At 43.9% G+C, this 19,657-nt stretch overlaps 1 protein-coding gene across 3 annotated transcripts in view; it reads right to left on the bottom strand.

The window, feature by feature from the left end:
- LOC112234449 (voltage-dependent N-type calcium channel subunit alpha-1B-like) overlaps nt 1-19,657 on the bottom strand; it is a 213,817-nt gene that overhangs the window by 133,526 nt on the left and 60,634 nt on the right. The gene's annotated exons all lie outside the window — the stretch shown is intronic.

Here is a 19,657-nt window from a genome sequence, read left to right as displayed (position 1 = left end):
TGTGACAGAATTGTCTCAACACCCCCACTGTGCATCCACACACACGCACACACGCGCGCGCACACACACACACACACACACACACACACACACACAAAGACCTGGGTTCATATACTATTTAGGGTATTTTAAATACTTTCAAAGACATTTGGGATAAGTATTTAGAATTTATTTTATTTGGGAAATACCCTTGGAAAGTATTGGCAAACATTTGAAAATACTCATACTGTATTTGGAAATACTCAAATGCAGATACAAATAAATACTCCTGCACTCCCATGCATTTGAACCCAGGTCTGTTTGGTTTTTGAAATACTTTGAAATACTTCAAATAGAAGTAGTTGCTTTGACCCACATTATTTGAAAATACTCAAATACACAAAAAACAAGTATTTAATAGACACATAGACAATCAATGTCCGTGTTAATCTAATATCAAATATTATCCTATCAAATACTGAATCAAACCTACAGCTTACAGAGCAAGTAGCTACAGCTCACACTGTTGATAAACGCAGAGGACTGCACTGCCAGCGTGTCTGAGCACACCTTCCAGTCCAGGGCTAAGCTGTCAGAGAAACACACACACACACACACACACACACACACACACACACACACACACACACACACACACACTGACTGGACACATGAGTGCGTGTGTGAGTTATGAGCCCACAGGACCCAGACAATAGAGTCCACCGCACACTCTGCACAGACACGTGGTGTGACTCACAGCGCCAGACACACACACACAGCCACACACACACACACACACAGACACACACACACACACACACACAGGGTACTCAGAGAGAGAAAGAGACAAACAGACAGACAGAGTGAGAGAGGAGAGAGATAGGGAGATAGAGAGGGGGAGAGAGAGAACAAAAGAAAGTTGGAGAGAGAGAGTACGGGAAAAGACTGAGCGAGAGATAGAGACAGAGCGATTCCGGCGAGGCCTCACACCACTGTGTCAGTAACAGACAGGTCAAGTCACAATATAATGAGCACAGGCTAGGCAGGAGACGCCAGATATGTGCTCGACATGACTCTATTTTGACCATAAGACAAAACAAGACACTAGAAGTGAGGTACTGCACAAAGGTTATGGTCGGAAAGAATCAGTTTAATGATATACAATATGTTGTAATGTATCATTGAATTTGATAGGTTTGATATCGTAATAATGGATCAGCCAGAATCAACAATGAAACTTAGCTCTGAAATGTGTGTGTGTGTGTGTGTGTGTGTGTGTGTGTGTGTGTGTGTGTGTGTGTGTGTGTGTGTGTGTGTGTGTGTGTGTGTGTGTGTGTGTGTGTGTGATGGGGACGTGAGGGCATGGTTTTTATGTGTGAGGGGCAGACAGCCAGCTCGGAGCTGAAGAGGAGTGGGTTTTAATATCCCTTTCTCATCACCACAGTATATCTATGTGGGCGCCAGGCGATGCCACAGGAAATATGGAGGATGATGCTATCGGCCATTAGTCACACACAGTCAGACGGCAGACAAATACACACGCACACACATGCACATACATACACACACACTGATGAATGCATGGACACACACACATTTATTTCCTCTTGTGGGTCCTTGGTGATGTTTCCCTATCCTGTGGCAGTCACCCCTTATCAATATACCAAAAATAGCATATGGCAGAACTCTTAAGCATATATTGTGGAGAGCTTTCACCTGTATGGACCTTTGGACTGAACCCACTAACTTGGGACTGGGGCTGTTCTCATATGACATATTTTAAAAAAGTTTCAAAAAATATGTAGCAAAAATATGTAGGAATTTTGCTGTTTAGGTTTCAGGGAGGTTCTGAGAAAATTGTACTCTGGTTATTTGGAGGTTTTTGATGAACTTCTTTAAAACGTTCACTTAATATTTCAATAAGACTCTTAATAACACTGCTACTTTATTTTGGGTTAACTTTTTTGAACTCCAAGTACAGATACGACACACGGACATTAATTTCCTTAGGTATTAATCGGCGAAGAGGTGTGTGAATCTGAGGGGTCTTTGACCTGGTTTGCTAACTACCTCTCTCTCAAAGAGTGCAGTGTATAAAGTCAGAAAATCTGCTGTCTCAGCCACTGCCTGTCACCAAGGGAGTACCCCAAGACTCAATCCTAGGCCCCACACTCATCTCAATTTACATCAACAACATAGCTCAAGCAGTAGGAAGCTCTCATCCATTTATATGCAGATGATACAGTTTTATACTCAGCTGGCCCCTCCCCGGATTTTGTGTTAAATGCTCTACAACAAACAGCTTTCTTAGTCTCCAACAAGCTTTCTCTACCCTTAACCTTGTTCTGAACACCTCTATAACAAAGGTAATGTGGTTTGGTAAGAAGAATGCCCATCTTCCCACATGTGTTATTGAAGGTTTAGAGCATGAGGTAGTCACCTCATACAAGTACTTGGGAGTAAGGCTAGATGGTGCACTGTCATTCTCATAGCACATACCGTATCAAACCTGCAGGCTAAAGTTAAATCTAGACTTGGTTTCCTCTATCATAATCACTCCTCTTTCACCCCAGCTGCCAAACTAAACCTTCTTCAGATGACCATCCTACCCATGCTAGATTATGGAGACATCATTTATACATCGGCAGGTAAGGGTGCTCTCGAGCGGCTAGATTTTCCACCAATGCTCCTTATAGGACACATCACTGCACTCTATACTCCTCTGTAAATTGATCATCTCTGTATACCCGTCGCAAGACCCACTGGTTGATGGTTATTTATAAAACCTCTCTTAGGCCTCACTCCCCCCTATCTGAGATATCTACTGCAGCCCTCATCCTCCACATAAAACACCTGTTCTGCCAGTCACATTCTGTTATAGGTCCCCAAAGCATACACATCCCTGGGTCGCTCGTCTTTTCAGTTTGCTGCAGCTAGCGACTGGAACGAGCTGCAACAAACACTCAAACTGGATATTTTTATCTCAATCTCTTTATTCAAAGACTCATTCATGGACACTCTTACAGACAGTTGTGGCTGCTTTGTGTGATGTATTGTTGTCTCTACCTTCTTCACCTTTGTGCTGTTGACTGTGCCCAATAATGCTTGTACCATGTTTTGTGCTGCTACCATGTTGTGTTGCTACCATGTTGTTGTTATGTTGTGTTCCTACCATGCTGTGTTGTCGTGTGTTGATGCCTTGCTATGTTGTTGTCTTTAGGCCTCTCTTTATGTAGGGTTGTGTTGTCTCTCTTGCTTTGATGTGTGTTTTGTCCTATATTTATATTGTTTTTTTGTTTTTTAAATCCCAGGCCCCCGTCCCCGCAGGAGGCCTTTTGCCTTTTGGTCGGCCGTCATTGTACATCTCTTTTTTGGGTGACACAGAATCAGTGCAAGTCAAACCTACTGTATGATATTCTGTTCCCTATCCATGAAATTAGTCCACTGCACCACCAGGATGGAGCTAACATGCTATGTTTTTTGACACATACAAAGTTGTTCATTTAGTACTGGCACGGCATTCAAGAGAAGAAGGTGAGGACGTGTTCATAATTAATTTAGCAACTGAACACTAAATACGAAAATGACAAAAAGAATAACCAAAACAGTTCTGTCTGGTACAGATACGAAACAGAAAACAACTACCCACAAAGCCCATGTGGGCAAGAGCTACCTAAGTATGGTTCTCAATCAGAGACAACGACAGACAGCTGTCCCTGATTGAGAACCATACCCGGCCAAAAACAAAATACAAAAACATAGAAAAAAGAACATGAGAACCATAACCCCCCCCCCCAAAGGTGCGGACTCCGGCCGCAAAACCTGACTCTAAAGGGGAGGGTCCGGGTGGGCCTTCTTTAGGGCGGCAGGCTCGGGTGCGGGACTAGTTAAATAATAGCCTAGTTAAATAAAGTTTAAATACATAAATACGTGCTGAGAATTTTCCAAAGTCAAGCAACTATCCTGCACCATTCCCAGAACATTTTATGAAGATTTTAGGACAACCACACTCACCAAGCTCTAAGAAACATATGGTTCTCAGAATGTTATGTGCTAGCTGAGTGGGGCTATATTCTTGATAAACTCAGCTAAAAAAGAAAAGTCCCTTTTTCAGGACCCTGTCTTTCAGAGACAATTCGTAAAAATCCAAATAACTTCACAGATCTTCATGGTAAAGGGTTTAAAAACTGTTTCCCATGCTTGCTCAATGAACCATAAACAATTAATGAACATGCACCTGTGGAACGGTCGTGAAGACACTAACAGCTTACAGACGGTAGGCAATTAAGGTCACAGTTATGAAAACTTAGGACACTAAAGAGGCCTTTCTACTGACTCTGAAAACACCTAAAGAAAGATGGCCCTGCTCATCTGTGTGAACATGTTTTAGGCATGCTGCAAGGAGGCATGAGGACTGCAGATGTGGCCAGGGCAATAAATTACAATGTCCGTACTGTGAGATGGCTAAGACAGCGCTTACAGGACGGACAGCTGATTGTCCTCGCAGTGGCAGACCACGTGTAACAACACCTGCACAGGATCGATACATCCAAATATAACACCTGCGGGGTAGGTACAGGATGGCAACAACAACAGCCCGAGTTACAACAGGAACGCACAATCCCTCCATCAGTGCTCAGACTGTCCGCAATAGGCTGAGTGAGGCTGCACTTGAGGGCTTGTAGAACTGTTGTAAGGCAGGTCCTCACCAGACATCACCGGCAACAACGTTGCCTATGGGCACAAACCCACCGTCGCTGGACCAGACAGGACTGGCAAAAAGTGCTCTTCACTGACAAGTCGCGGTTTTGTCTCACCAGGGGTGCTGGTCGGATTCGCGTTTATCGTCGAAAGGAATGAGCGTTACACTGAGGCCTGTACTCTGGAGCGGGCTCGATTTGGAGGTGGAGGGTCCATCATGGTCTTGGGCGGTGTGTCACAGCATCATCGGACTGAGCTTGTTGTCATTGCAGGCAATCTCAATGCTGTGTGTTGCAGGGAAGACATCCTCCTCCCTCATGTGGTACCCTTCCTGCAGGCCCATCCTGACATGACCTTCCAGCATGACAGTGCCACCAACCATACTGCTCATTCTGTGCGTGATTTCATGCAAGACAGGAATGTCAGTGTTCTGCCATGGCCAGCAAAGAGCCTGGATCTCAATCCCATTGAGCACATCTGGGACCTGTTGGATCAGAGGGTGAGGGCTAGGTCCATTCCCCCCAGAAATGTCCGGGAACTTTCAGGTGCCTTGGTGGAAGAGTGTGGTATCATCTCACAGCAAGAACTGCCAAATCTGGTGCAGTCCATGAGGATGAGATGCACTGCAGTTCTTAATGCAGCTGGTGGCCACACCAGATACTGACTGTTACTTTTGATTTTGATCCCCCCTTTGTTCAGGGACACATTATTCCATTTCTGTTAGTCACATGTCTGTGGAACTTGTTCAGTTTATGTCTCAGTTGTTGAATCTTGTTATGTCCATACAAATATTGACACATGTTAAGTTTGCTGAAAATAAACGCAGTGGACAGTGAGAGGACGTTTCTTTTTTTGCTGAGTTCATATTCTAGATCGTCTACAGCTCTGTTCCTAGTAGCTAACAGGACATGGCTTAGACTGGATGACAGGCAGCCTTGTGGTAGGCAGAGTCTTCACACCAAATCACACACCAAGGGGAGGTGCCTGGGAGAAACACCACTGCTACTATGTTTACACAGAGCCACAAAGGAAATGTGCTCTTACATGACAGATTTCCCTCCGCAGCAGGAGAGGGGAGGCTTGAGGAGGTATAGTACCTACCTACTTTCTCTCTCTACCACTGTCACCGATACCTGTCGCTGCTCTCTGCTATTGGACCTGTGTGGCTCAGTTGGTAGAGTGTGGCACTTTCAATGCCAAGACCGTAGCTTCGATTCCTGCTGGGGCCCCCCGTGCGAAAAAGTATGCACACATTACTATAAGTAGCTTTGGATTAAATCGTCTGCTAAATTGCATATTGGAGTGAGGTAGATGAGGCAAGCTATTAGGAGCCGCAGGCTGACGGTAAAGCTGCATCATCGAGGTCTGATTAGACCATCTGGTTGTAAATGCCCGTAACAACATAACTGACAAATTAGTCATAAATGTCATCAGCCAGACTATTCCACTGATTGAGTCTTGAAGCTGACATTGTGAGGGTAGGTTTAGCTGTCGATGCGTTCAGGCTGCTCTCCTCCTGCCTCTACTATGTTAGCCTGTTACCTGAGCATGCCTCAGTGGCTCTGGAGACTGTATGAGAATACAGCACCTCCTTCCTTCCTCCGGCTCCGCACAGCAGAGAGAGAGAGAGAGACAAAGAAAGGGAGAGTGGCAGAGAGAAGGAGAGAAAGGTGTCTCGTCCTCCGTGGGTGAGTGAAACACTTTAATTACTGAAACGTTGACAGCCAGGCTGGGGGCAGCGATTGAGTTCTTCACACGTCCTGACTAAAGGAGACGCCACTCCCAGAGGAGAGGACAGTGGTGTGAGCACAGTGATGACAGCCTGACTGACTGACTATCCGAGGAGAGAGGACCACTGGCTGGGACAACTAACGGCTGCCTGGCTTTCTACCTGATCCGATGCCTGCCTGCCTGTCTGCCTAGCTGGCTGGCTGCATGGTTGCATGGCTATCTAGCTGTCGACCTGTCTGTCTCTTGATCGGCCAAAGGCTTTATTCCAGACCTACACCCTGATAGAGGCAGACAGAATGCTTGGCTGTCTGTATAGTTGTCTTTCTTAATTTCTCTGAATGCAAAAAAAAACCACACACACAATGACATGACACACACTGTGAGCTGGCCATTAGACACAGCCCATTTCTTGCCAATTAGGGCTAATACATTTCTGCCATCTACTTTAATAGAAAGGGACCCCCGTCAAGTCTACCAATCGCGTGGAGGCGGTCTTCAACGTGTCATATCCTGTTAGTCTGCTGGTGGGGGTCATTTCATCAGCAAAGCCTTGACCGCAGCCTCAAGCCACCAAGTGATCTGAGAAGACAGCCGTGCCGAGACGGAAACGGAGAGAGGCATTTCCCACAATGCCCCATAAGAACAGGTCTAATGAACTCATCGTGCCTGCCAAGGCTCCTTTGGCTCAAAGACGACCGGCTGCCCGTGGCAGTCGCATGGCTGTGATTAACGGCGCTCATCATACGGAGAGACGAGACACTTCCAGATTAGAGCCATAAACATCTAACACATCAAAGACCAGGATAGGAGAGCCAGACAAACCCAACTGTCCAGCCAAGATCAACAATACACAGATTAAAAAGTAAAATGTTCATGTCTGTTCTCTTTCTCCTAGTCTTGCGTAGCCAAACTTCGCATTCTCTCATTCAGCCTGCATCACATGGACCTGGAGAACCTAGAAGCTTGACATGCAAGGCTGTCTTTCTCCTGGTTATCTTACTGTTGCCGTGGGCAGATGCGGTGTCTTTCTAGAAATATATATTCTCTGGGTTGAGTGTTGAGCAGCGCAGCTTGAGCAGTGATGTCATTGTCACAGCAGGCAGACAGTGTACAATGTGTTCTCCTGTGAGACCTCCTGTACTGTAGACTCAGGTGAGAGGTTGAAGTCTGAGCCAGTCTTATGCCTGATCCCACATCAGTCAATTAACACAGCAGTTAACGTAGCAGAGCTCGGAACATTAGTTACCCTTACAGAAAAACCACATGATTCCACATCTGGAAAATCATGATTTCACCTGAAATTTCACGTTTTGACATTTATGGATTCATGTTATCACATGTTGCTTTACATGTTGTCACGTTACCACATTAACTTCACATGAGTATACCAAACATTAGGAACACCTTCCTAATATTGAGTTACACCCCTACATTTTCCCTCAGAACACTCTCAATTCGTCGGGGCATGGACTCTACAAGGTGTCGTAAGTGTTCAACAGGGATGCTGGCCCATGTTGACTCCAATGCTTCCCACAGTTGTGTCAGGTTGGCTGGATGTCCTTTGGGCGGTGGACTATTCTTTATACACACGGGGACCTGTTGAGCGTAAACCCATCAGCGTTGCAGTTCTTGACAACCGCCTGGCATCTATGACCATAACCCATTCAAAAGGCACTTCAATCGTTTGTCTTGCCCATTAAAACTCTGAATGACACACATACACACTCCATGCCTCAATTGTCTCAAGGCTTAAAAATCCTTTAATAACATGTCTCCTTCAACAACACTGACTGAAGTGGATTTAACAAGTGACATCAATAAGGGATCATAGCCTTCACCTGATCAGTCTGCATCATAGAAAGAACAGGTGTTCTTAATGTTTTGTACTCTCAGTGTAAGATTATATGTGATCACATGAAAACATGTGTTTTTGGAACAGTTCACTTGTTTTCACATGTGAAATTCATGTCATTTTCCCACAAGGGTAACAACAACTGCTTCCTGAGCACCGATGACGTGGACGTCAATTAAAGTAGCCCCAGCACCTCTCCAATTCAGAGGGGTTGGGTTAAAAAAAAACATCCAAGGTGTAAATATTCAGTCTTTTTCATTTTTTTGTATACATTTCGTTATATTTCAATATCTTTTTTTCCATTTTCGAATTAAATATAACTTCCTGCAACCCGCCTCACCCAATGTGGTCCGGATCTGCAATTTTTTAGACCTTATAACTGGAACCTCCATCAGAAGCTTGCCATCAGAAGCTAGCCAGCTAATAAGCTACTATTTAGTCATTGTTAGCCACTGCTAACGGTCTTTACCTTTAGCTCCGACACCAGCCACTTCAGCCCGGATAGCCAGGATAATACCTGTCAGTCTGGACAGTGCGATAACAGCCCTGAGCATATCGGACTGCTTTTTATTCCACTACATCACCGGATTCCTGCCGCAAGCTCTGGACCATTACACCGGATCTTTGCAGCTAGCTAGCTGCTACCAAGTGGCTATTGTTGCTAACTCCCTTGTCCAGAGCATGCACCAGTTAGCCTCGAGCTAGCCTCGAGCTAGGCCGATCTCCTGGCTAGCAAACGAAATACACCAACTACAATACCTCTCTTGCCAATTGGCCTGGACCCATTGTCGACACGGAGCCCCACCGATCCATCACGACTGGTCGGGTGGTCTGCTGAGGTAATCCGATGTGCTCTCAACTGGCCTCTGCGTCGTGGATGTTGGTGAAGATCCATCTGCTCGCCCCAGCCCGCTAGCTTCCTGAATGCCGCGTCTCCCGCTCGCCTACCAGTTTCATCTATTGCTGCTCACTGGACCCTATGATCACTCGGCTACACAGCTGATGCCTGCTGGACTGTTCATTAACACGGTACTTCATTTTGTTTATCTGTTGGCCCTAGCCTCGAACTGTGTAGCTAACTGACCCTCTTTGCCCATTCATCGCCATTTACCCGTTGTTGTTGTCTTAGTTGTTTACCCATTGTTATCTCACCCGTTGTTGTCTTAGCTCTCCCAATTAACACCTGTGACTGCTTTATGCCTCTCTCTAATGTCAATATGCCTTGTATACTGTTGTTTAGGGCAGCTTTCATTGTTTTATTTTACTGCGGAGCCCCTAGTCCTGCTCAACATGCCTCAGATAGCCCAATTGTCCCACCCCCCACACATGCGGACACCGCACCTAGCATAACTGGCGCCTCAACCTCTCTCATCATCACTCAATGCCTAGGTTTACCCCCACTGTACTTGCAACCTACCATACCCTTGTCTGTACACTATGCCCTGAATCTGTCCTACCATGCCCAGAAATCTGCTCCTTCTATTCTCTGTTCCCAAAGCACTAGACGACCAGTTCTATTAGCCTATAACCGTACCCTCATCCTACTCCTCCTCTGTTCCTCTGGTGATGTAGAGGTTAACCCAGGCCCTGTGTGTCCCCAGGCACTCTCATTTGTTGACTTCTGCAACCGTAAAAGCCTTGGATTCATGCATGTTAACATCAGAAGCCTCCTCCCTAAGTTTACTTTACTCACTGCTTTAGCACACTCCGCTAACCCTGATGTCCTAGCTGTGTCTGAATCATGGCTAAGGAAGGCCACCAAAAATTCTGAAATTTCCAACCCCAATTACAACATTTTCTATCAAGACAGAGCTGCTAAAGGGGGCGAAATTGCAATCTACTGTAGAGATCTGTCATACTATCCAGGTCTGTGCCCAAACAGTTCGAACTTCTACTTTTAAATATACATCTCTACAGAAATAAGTCCCTCACTGTTGCCGCTTGTTATAGACCCCCCTCAGCTCCCAGCTGTGCCCTGGACACTATATGTGAATTGATTGCCCCCCATCTATCGTCAGAGTTCGTACTGTTAGGTGACCTAAATTGGGATATGATTAACACCCCAGCTGTCCTACAATCTAAACTAGATGCCCTCAATCTCACACAAATTATCAAGGAACCTACCAGGTACAACCCCAAATCCGTAAACATGGGCATCCTCATAGATACAGTGGGGCAAAATAGTATTTAGTCAGCCACCAATTGTGCAAGTTCTCCCACTTAAAAAGATGAGAGAGGCCTGTAATTTTAGGTACACTTCAACTATGACGTACAAAATTCGAAAAAGAAATCCAGAAAATCACATTGTAGGATTTTTAATGAATTTATTTGCAAATTATGTAAGTATTTGGTCAATAACAAAAGTTTATTTCAATATTTTGTTATATACCCTTTGTTTGCAATGACAGAGGTCAAACGTTTTCTGTAAGTCTTCACAAGGTTTTCACACACTGTTGCTGGTATTTTGGCCCATTCCTCCATGCAGATCTCCTCTAGAGCAGTGATGTTTTGGTGCTGTTGCTGGGCAACACGGACTTTCAACTCCCTCCAAAGATTTTCTATGGGGTTGAGATCTGGAGACTGGCTATGCCACTCCAGGACCTTGAAATGCTTACGAAGCCACTCCTTCATTGCCCGGGCGGTGTGTTTGGGATCATTGTCATGCTGAAAGACCCAGCCACGTTTCATCTTCAATGCCCTTGCTGATGGAAGGAGGTTTTCACTCAAAATCTCACGATACATGGCCCCATTCATTCTTTCCTTTACACGGATCAGTCGTCCTGGTCCCTTTGCAGAAAAACAGCCCCAAAGCATGATGTTTCCACCCCCATGCTTCACAGTAGGTATGGTGTTCTTTGGATGCAACTCAGCATTCTTTGTCCTCCAAACACGACGAGTTCAGTTTTTACCAAAAAGTTATATTTTGGTTTCATCTGACCATATGACATTCTCCCAATCTTCTTCTGGATCATCCAAATGCTCTCTAGCAAACTTCAGACGGACCTGGACATGTACTGGCTTAAGCAGGGGGACACGTCTGGCACTGCAGGATTTGAGTCCCTGGCGGCGTAGTGTGTTACTGATGGTAGGCTTTGTTACTTTGGTCCCAGCTCTCTGCAGGTCATTCACTAGGTCCCCCCGTGTGGTTCTGGGATTTTGACTCCACGGGGTGAGATCTTGCATGGAGCACCAGATCGAGGGAGATTATCAGTGGTCTTGTATGTCTTCCATTTCCTAATAATTCCTCCCACAGTTGATTTCTTCAAACCAAGCTGCTTACCTATTGCAGATTCAGTTTTCCCAGCCTGGTGCAGGTCTACAATTTTGTTTCTGGTGTCATTTGACAGCTCTTTGGTCTTGGCCATAGTGGAGTTTGGAGTGTGACTGTTTGAGGTTGTAGACAGGTGTCTTTTATACGGATAACAATTTCAAACAGGTGCCATTAATACAGGTAATGAGTGGAGGACAGAGGAGACTCTTAAAGAAGAAGTTACAGGTCTGTGAGAGACAGAAATCTTGCTTGTTTGTAGGTGACCAAATACTTATTTTCCACCATAATTTGCAAATAAATTCATTAAAAACCCTACAATGTGATTTTCTGGATTTTTTTTTCTCATTTTGTCTATCACTGTTGAAGTGTACCTATGATGAAAATTACAGGCCTCTCTCATCTTTTTAAGTGGAAGAACTTGCACAATTGGTGGCTGACTAAATACTTTTTTGCCCCACTGTATCATCCTGACCAACTTGCCCTCCAAATACACCTCTGCTGTTTTCAACCAGGATCTCTGCGATCACTGCCTCATTCCTGTATCTGTTATGGGTCCGCGGTCAAATGACCACCCCTCATCACTGTCAAACGCTCCCTAAAACACTTCTGCGAGTAGGCCTTTCTAATCAACCTGGCCCGGGTATCCTGGAAGGATATTGACCTCATCCCGTCAGTAGAGAATGCCTCGGTTTTCTTTAAAAGTGCTTTCCTCACCATCTTAAATAAACAAGCCCCTTTCAAAAAATGTAGAACTAAGAACAGATATAGCCCTTGTTCACTCCAGACTTGACTGCCCTTGACCAGCACAAAAACATTCTGTGGCGTACTGCACTAGCTTCAAATAGTCCCCATGATATGCAACTTTTTAGGGAAGTCAGGAACCAATACGCAGTACGTCAGTTAGGAAAGCAAAGGCTAGCTTTTTCAAACAGAAATTTGCATCATGCAGCACTAATTCCCAAAAGTTTTGGGACACTGTAAAGTCTATGGAGAATAAGAGTACCTCCTCCCAGCTGCCCAATGCACTGAAATTAGGAAACACTGTCACCATGATAAATCCACGATAATCGAGAATTTCAATAAGCATTTCTCTACGGCTGGCCATGCTTTCTACCTGGCTACCCCATCCCCGGGCCAACAGCTCCGCACCCCCCGCAGCAACTGGCCCAAGCCCCCCTGCTTCTCCTTCACCCAAATCCAGATAGCTGATGTTCTGAAAGAGCTGCAAAATCTGGATCCCTACAAATCAGCTGGGCTAGACAAACTGGACCCTCTCTTTCTAAAATGATCTGCTGCCATTGCTGCAACCCCTATTACTAGTCTGTTCAACCTCTCGTATCGTCTGAGATTCCTAAAGATTGGAAAGCGGCCGCGGTCATGCCCCTCTTCAAAGGGTGAGACACTCTAGACCCAAACTGTTACAGACCTATATCCATCCTGCCCTGCCTTTCTAAAGTCTTCGAAAGCCAAGTGAACAAACAAATCACCAACCATTTCAAATCCCACAGTACCTTTTCTGCTACGCAATCTGGTTTCCGAGCTGGTCACGGGTGCACCTCAGCCTTGCTCAAGGTCCTAAACGATATCATCACCGCCATCGATAAAAGACAGCATTGTGCAGCCGTCTTCATCGACCTGGCCAAGGCTTTCGACTCTGTCAATCACCGTATTCTTATCGGCAGACTCAACAGCCTTGGTTTCTCTAATGACTGCCTCACCTGGTTCACTACTACTTCGCAGATAGAGTTCAGTGTGTCAAATCGGAGGGCCTGTTGTCTCGACATCTGGCAGTCTCTATGGGGGTGCGACAGGGTTCAATTCTCAGGAAAACTATTTTCTCTGTATATATCAATGATGTCGCTCTTGCCGAGGGTGATTTTTCGATCCACCTGTATACATCTGGCCCTTCTTTGGGCACTGTGTTAACAAGTGACTGGAACAAATTGCAAAAATCACTGAAGTTGGAGACTTATATCTCCCTCACTAACTTTAAGCGTCAGCTGTCAGAGCAGCTTAGCGATCACTGCAGCTGCACACAGCCCATTGTAAATAGTCCATCCATCCAACTACCTACCTCATCCCCGTATTTGTTTTTGTTTTTCTGCTCTTTTGCACACCAATATTTCTAGTTGCACATCCTCTTCTGCACATATATTACTCCAGTGCAAATTGCTAAATTGTAATTACTTTGCCACTATTGGCCTATTTATTGCCTTACCTCCTTACTGTATTTGCACACACTGTATACAGATGTTTCTATTGTGTTATTGACTGTATGTTTGTTTATCCCATGTGTAACTCTGTGTTGTTGTTTTTGTCACACTGCTTTGCTTTATCTTGGCCAGGTCAACAGTTGTAAATGAGAACTTGTTCTCAACTGACCTACCTGACCTATAAAGGTGAAATTCAAAATTTAAATTAAAATGCGGAAAGACACATTTTGGTTGAATGTATTAAATTTGTGCAACTGACTAGGTAACCCTTTTCCCTTCCCTTCCCAGCCCACTAATGTACCACAAGCTGATCCTGCACTAATTGCAGAACATCTCAAAGAAGAGAGGGAAAAGGACTAAGACATGCGTTTCCTTCCTTCTCCACACACCATAGAATGCTCTTAGCCATTGTCAGATTTGTTAAGTTAAATAAGGAAAGAAAAGCATGGCCGTTGGGTTTTGCCACACGGACTGGCTGACTTGATGACTAAACTAAAGCAAGCCTTAGCGCCCTCTTAGCTCCGGTCACTAGTTCAAATCTTACAATTCTCCCCATAAGCCTCCTCAAAATAATTCACAAATCCTTATAATTTTTGTTAACATTGAATAAAATAGTGTGAAAAAAGCAGTGGCAGGCAGCCATTTCTGGAGTGAGGAATGATCTGCTCGGTAGCTGTAGGGGGGATACTGATTGTTAGAGACCAGAGCCTGCTGTGGTTGTGACACAAATTCCATTTGTGGTGAGGCATGGCCATGGCCTTGGGAGATAGAGAGAGTTAGGGGCTGACGTCACAGTCTTATTATAGGCTGCTTCACCAAGGAACTCTGGAAAGGAAGGAAGGCACAGTGCTAGCTAATGAAAGGGGTCATCTGACCGTGTGAGAGAATCACAGAGTGCCCACAGTACACCACCCAGGGAGACTGGACCACTGCTCGCCCATATACACTGAAACCAAATGGAAGCTCTTATCAATGTATATTATCGTATGTATAGCCTTGAAGTCCAGGCATCCTCTTGAGTCATTAATGAGACTTGGGAGGATGGTACAGTGAAATTACTGTACGTAGTATAAGAACCTGATAGGTGAGACTAAAATATACACACTTGAGATTAACTTAAAATAAAATAGTGTACCTGTAAGCATATATGTTTGTTAACCCAGACAACCTATCTCCTTTTAAAAATTGCAATTCCTGTATTGTGTTGGTGCTCCCTCAAGCATCAATCTGAGTTTTCTCCCAATGGAATCAAAAGAAAATGTGTCACCTGTCTGTCCACAGGGTAAGAGATGAGAAGATAAAAAGAGAGAGAGATAGAAAAGGAGAGAGGGAGAGGAGAGAGAGATAGAAAAGGTGAGAGAGATAGAAAAGGTGAGAGAGAAAGGGAGAGATAGAAAATGAGAGAGAGAGAGATAAAAAAGGAGAGAGAGAGAGAGAGAGAAAAGGAGAGAGAGAGAGAGATAGAAAAGGAGAGAGAGATGGAGAGATAGAAAAGGAGAAAGAGATAGAAAAGGTGAGAGAGAAAGGGAGAGATAGAAAATGAGAGAGAGAGAGAAAAAAGGAGAGAGAGAGTGAGAGAGAAAAGGAGAGAGAGAGATAGAAAAGGAGAGAGAGATGGAGAGAGAAAAGGAGAGAGAGATGGAGAGAGAGAAAAGGAGAGAGAGAGATAGAAAAGGAGAGAGAGAGATAGAAAAGGAGAGAGAGAGACGATAGAAAAGGAGAGAGAGATGGAGAGATAGAAAAGGAGAGAGAGAGATAGAAAAGGAGAGAGAGAGAGAGAGAGAGAGAGAGAGAGAGAGAGAGAGAAAAGGAGGGGGAGAAAAGGAGAGAGAGAGAGAGAGAAAAGGAGAGAGAGAGAGAAAGAAAAGGAGAGAGAGAAGGAGAGAGAGAGAAAAGGAGAGAGAGAGAGAAAAGGAGAGAGAGAGAAGGAGAGAGAGAGAGAGAAGAAGAGAGAGAGAGAGAAAAGGAGAGAGAGAGAGAGAAGGAGAGAGAGAGAGAGAGAGAGAAAAGGAGAGAGAGAAAAGGAGAGAGAGAGACAAAGATATGCATTCTTTCTGTCCCTAGTGTCTTGTTGTTAAGTGCCTGTTGTACGGCTGTGTGCTCATCATCTAAACCACACTTTGAGAGCAGAGCTGTTTTCTCCAGCCTGCTGTGAAATCTATAATCACTTATTGGCTCAAGAATTCCCATAAGACAATTAGTCAATATGTCACACCCAGACAGACAATTAATTTCCAACTCTCTTTGCCTGCTATTGTACAGACAATACCGTTTTTTTTTTCCAACCATAACATAACCATTTAAATGTTTTCTTTACAGTTTTTTTTAGATGACATCCATATGCAAAGCAAGAGAAAACTGTTTCAAAGCTGTTCAGTACATCAGTCAGAGGCTTCTCTATTCATGGAATAAAACACACAACTTACATTTATATAATACAAAGTCTAAATGCTATATCACCTTGAATCTGAACAAAAAAACATGGCCGCAACTAGGGTTGCACATTTTGGGGAATGTGGAAAGAGGTGGAAACTTTCCGTGGGAATTAACGGGAATATATGGGAAGTAATGGGAATATATGCAAATGAGTATTAATACCATTTAAATGTAGATGTTTTTTGCATTGGATATATTTACCATATCATATGGAGACAGAAACATAAACCTTTTACTTTATCATGAGTAGACATAATTGCAAATGATTAGACTCCTTCCCCTCCGGGAGACTGTCAAACACGATGACAACACCACCCCAACGGGTGTTGCTGGGCAGCTTCAATGTGGGGCTCTTATTCGTCTCACTTTGCTTGGTGAGGTAGATTGCTGCTATAACTTGATGACCCTTCACATACCCAACCATTTCCTTGGTTCTCTTGTAGAGTGTATCCATTGTTTTCAGTGCCATGATGTCCTTGAGGAGCAGATTCAACGCATGAGCAGCACAGCTAATGAGTGTGATGTGAGGGTAGGACTCCTCCACTTTAGACCAAGCAGCCTTCATGTTCGCAGCATTGTCTGTCACCAGTGCAAATACCTTCTGTGGGCCAAGGTCATTGATGACTGCCTTCAGCTCATTTGCAATGTAGAGACCGGTGTAAGGGTTTTCGTCTTCCTCCTCTGACGAGGAGGAGTAGTAGGAAGGATCAGAGGACCAATGTGCAGAGTGGTAAGTGTTCATTATATTTATTATAACTCAGAACACTAAATAATAAAACAACAAAGAGAACAAAATAAAACCGAAACAGTCCTGTACGGTGCATACATGAAACACAGAACAGAAAATAATCACCCACAACTCAAAGGTCAACCCAGGCTACCTATAAGTATGGTTCTCAATCAGGGACAACGATTGACAGCTGCCTCTGATTGAGAACCATACCAGGCCAAACACAGAAATCCCAAATTATAGAAAAAAGAACATAGACAACCCACCCAACTCACACCCTGACCATACTAAAACAAAGACATAACAAAAGAACTAAGGTCAGAACGTGACAACCGGTGTGTCTGTTGTGCCTTGTGTCTGTGCTCTTGTAGAATACTGGTTGAGGGGTGGAGATGTAGTTAATTTTTCCTTGCCCATGAACATTCAACCACCTATCAGAGATGATTGCAATACAGTCTGCTTTCTCTATGATTTGCTTGACCTTCACTTGAACTCTGTTGAACTCTGCATCCAGCAAATGAGTAGATAAAGCATGTCTGGTTAGAGGGGTGTATGCTGGGTGAAGAACATTCAGAAATCTCTTCCAATACACATTGCCTGTGAGCATCAGAGGTGAACCAGTTACATACACAGCTCGAGCAAGACATTCATCAGCATTTCTCTGACTACGTTCCTCCATTGAGTCAAAAAAACTTCTGATTCCAGGAGGACCATGAGCTGTTGCTATCGATAAGGCGTCTGATTCATCATTTACACCTCAAATAACTTTATGCACTTGGTCAGATGATTCTGCATCTTTGTTGTAATTCTTCACTTATGATTTGGCACAGTATTTACAAATGTACACAGCTTTTCCTTCTACATTAGCTGCAGTGAAATGTCTCCATATATCAGATAGTGCCAGTGGCATTTTCCTGAAAAGATTAGAATAAAATTAGTTTAAAAAAAACAATAACATTTCTTGTACAGATAAATAGTTAAGCAGTTAGATTAAACAACTAATTTGTAAGATAAATGTTTTAAAATGAAACATGTATGGAAACAGGTGAATTAACACTCCTCAGTTAGCAGGCAAAAGCAAGCTAAAAACCTTCATGGTAGCAAAAACTAACTGGCAAACACTGTTGACAATTAAGAAATTACTTAAACACACTTTGCTATAGGCTACTATTTACTAGTTAACAAAAAATCTAATACAGTTGAAGTCAGAGGTTTACATACAACCTTAGCCAAATACATTTAAACTCAGTTTTTCACAATTCCTAACATTTAATCCTAGTAAAAAATCCCTGTTACGTCAGTTAGGATCACCACTTTATTTTAAGAATGTGAAATGTCAGAATAATAGTAGAGAGTGATTTATTTCAGCTTTTATTTCTTTCATCAAATTCTCAGTGGGTCAGAAGTTTACATACACTCAATTAGTATTGGTTAGCATTGCCTTTAAATTGTTTAACTTGGATCAAACATTTCAGGTAGCATTCCACAAGCTTACCAAAATAAGTTGGGTGAATTTTGGCCCATTCCTCCTGACAGAGCTGGTGTGACTGAGTCAGGTTTGTAGGCATCCTTGCTCGCACCCGCTTTTTCAGTTCTGCCCACACATTTTCTACAGGATGAGATCAGGGCTTTGTGATGGCCGCTCCAATACCTTGACTTTGTTGTCCTTAAGCCATTTTCCACAACTTTGGAAGTATGCTTGGGGTCATTGTCCATTTGGAAGACCCATTTTTGACCAAGCTTTAACTTCCTGACTGATGTCTTGAGATGTTGCTTCAATATATACACATACTTTTCCTTCCTCATGATGTCATCTATTTTGTGAAGTGCACCAGTCCCTCCTGCAGCAAAGCACCCCCACAACATGATGCTGCCAAATCAAATCAAATTTTATTTGTCACATACACATGGTTAGCAGATGTTAATGCGAGTGTAGCGAAATGCTTGTGCTTCTAGTTCCGACAATGCAGTAATAACCAACGAGTAATCTAACTAACAATTCCAAAACTACTACCTTATACACACAAGTGTAAAGGGATAAAGAATATGTACATAAAGATATATGAATGAGTGATGGTACAGAACGGCATAGGCAAGATGCAGTAGATGGTATCGAGTACAGTATATACATATGAGATGAGTATGTAAACAAAGTGGCATAGTTTGAAGTGGCTAGTGATACATGTATTACATAAAGATGCAGTAGATGATATAGAGTACAGTATATACGTAGACATAGGAGATTAATAATGTAGGGTATGTAAACATTATATTAATTAGCATTGTTTAAAGTGGCTAGTGATATATTTTACATCAATTCCCATTATTAAAGTGGCTGGAGTTGAGTCAGTGTGTTGGCAGCAGCCACTCAATGTTAGTGGTGGCTGTTTAACAGTCTGATGGCCTTGAGATAGAAGCTGTTTTTCAGTCTCTCGGTCACAGCTTTGATGCACCTGTACTGACCTCGCCTTCTGGATGATAGCGGGGTGAACAGGCAGTGGCTCGGGTGGTTGTTGCCCTTGATGATCTTTATGGCGTTCCTGTGACATCGGGTGGTGTAGGTGTCCTGGAGGGCAGGTAGTTTGCCCCAGGTGATGCGTTGTGCAGACCTCACTACCCTCTGGAAAGCCTTACGGTTGTGGGCGGAGCAGTTGCCGTACCCGGCGGTGGTACAGCCCGACAGGATGCTCTCGATTGTGCATCTGTAGAAGTTTGTGAGTGCTTTTGGTGACAAGCCGAATTTC

The sequence above is a fragment of the Oncorhynchus tshawytscha genome, linkage group LG33, assembly GCF_018296145.1.
Source record: "Oncorhynchus tshawytscha isolate Ot180627B linkage group LG33, Otsh_v2.0, whole genome shotgun sequence".
Classification (NCBI taxonomy): domain Eukaryota; kingdom Metazoa; phylum Chordata; class Actinopteri; order Salmoniformes; family Salmonidae; genus Oncorhynchus; species Oncorhynchus tshawytscha.
Note: the sequence above shows the minus strand (reverse complement) of the source record. Positions and strands in the feature narration are given on the sequence as shown.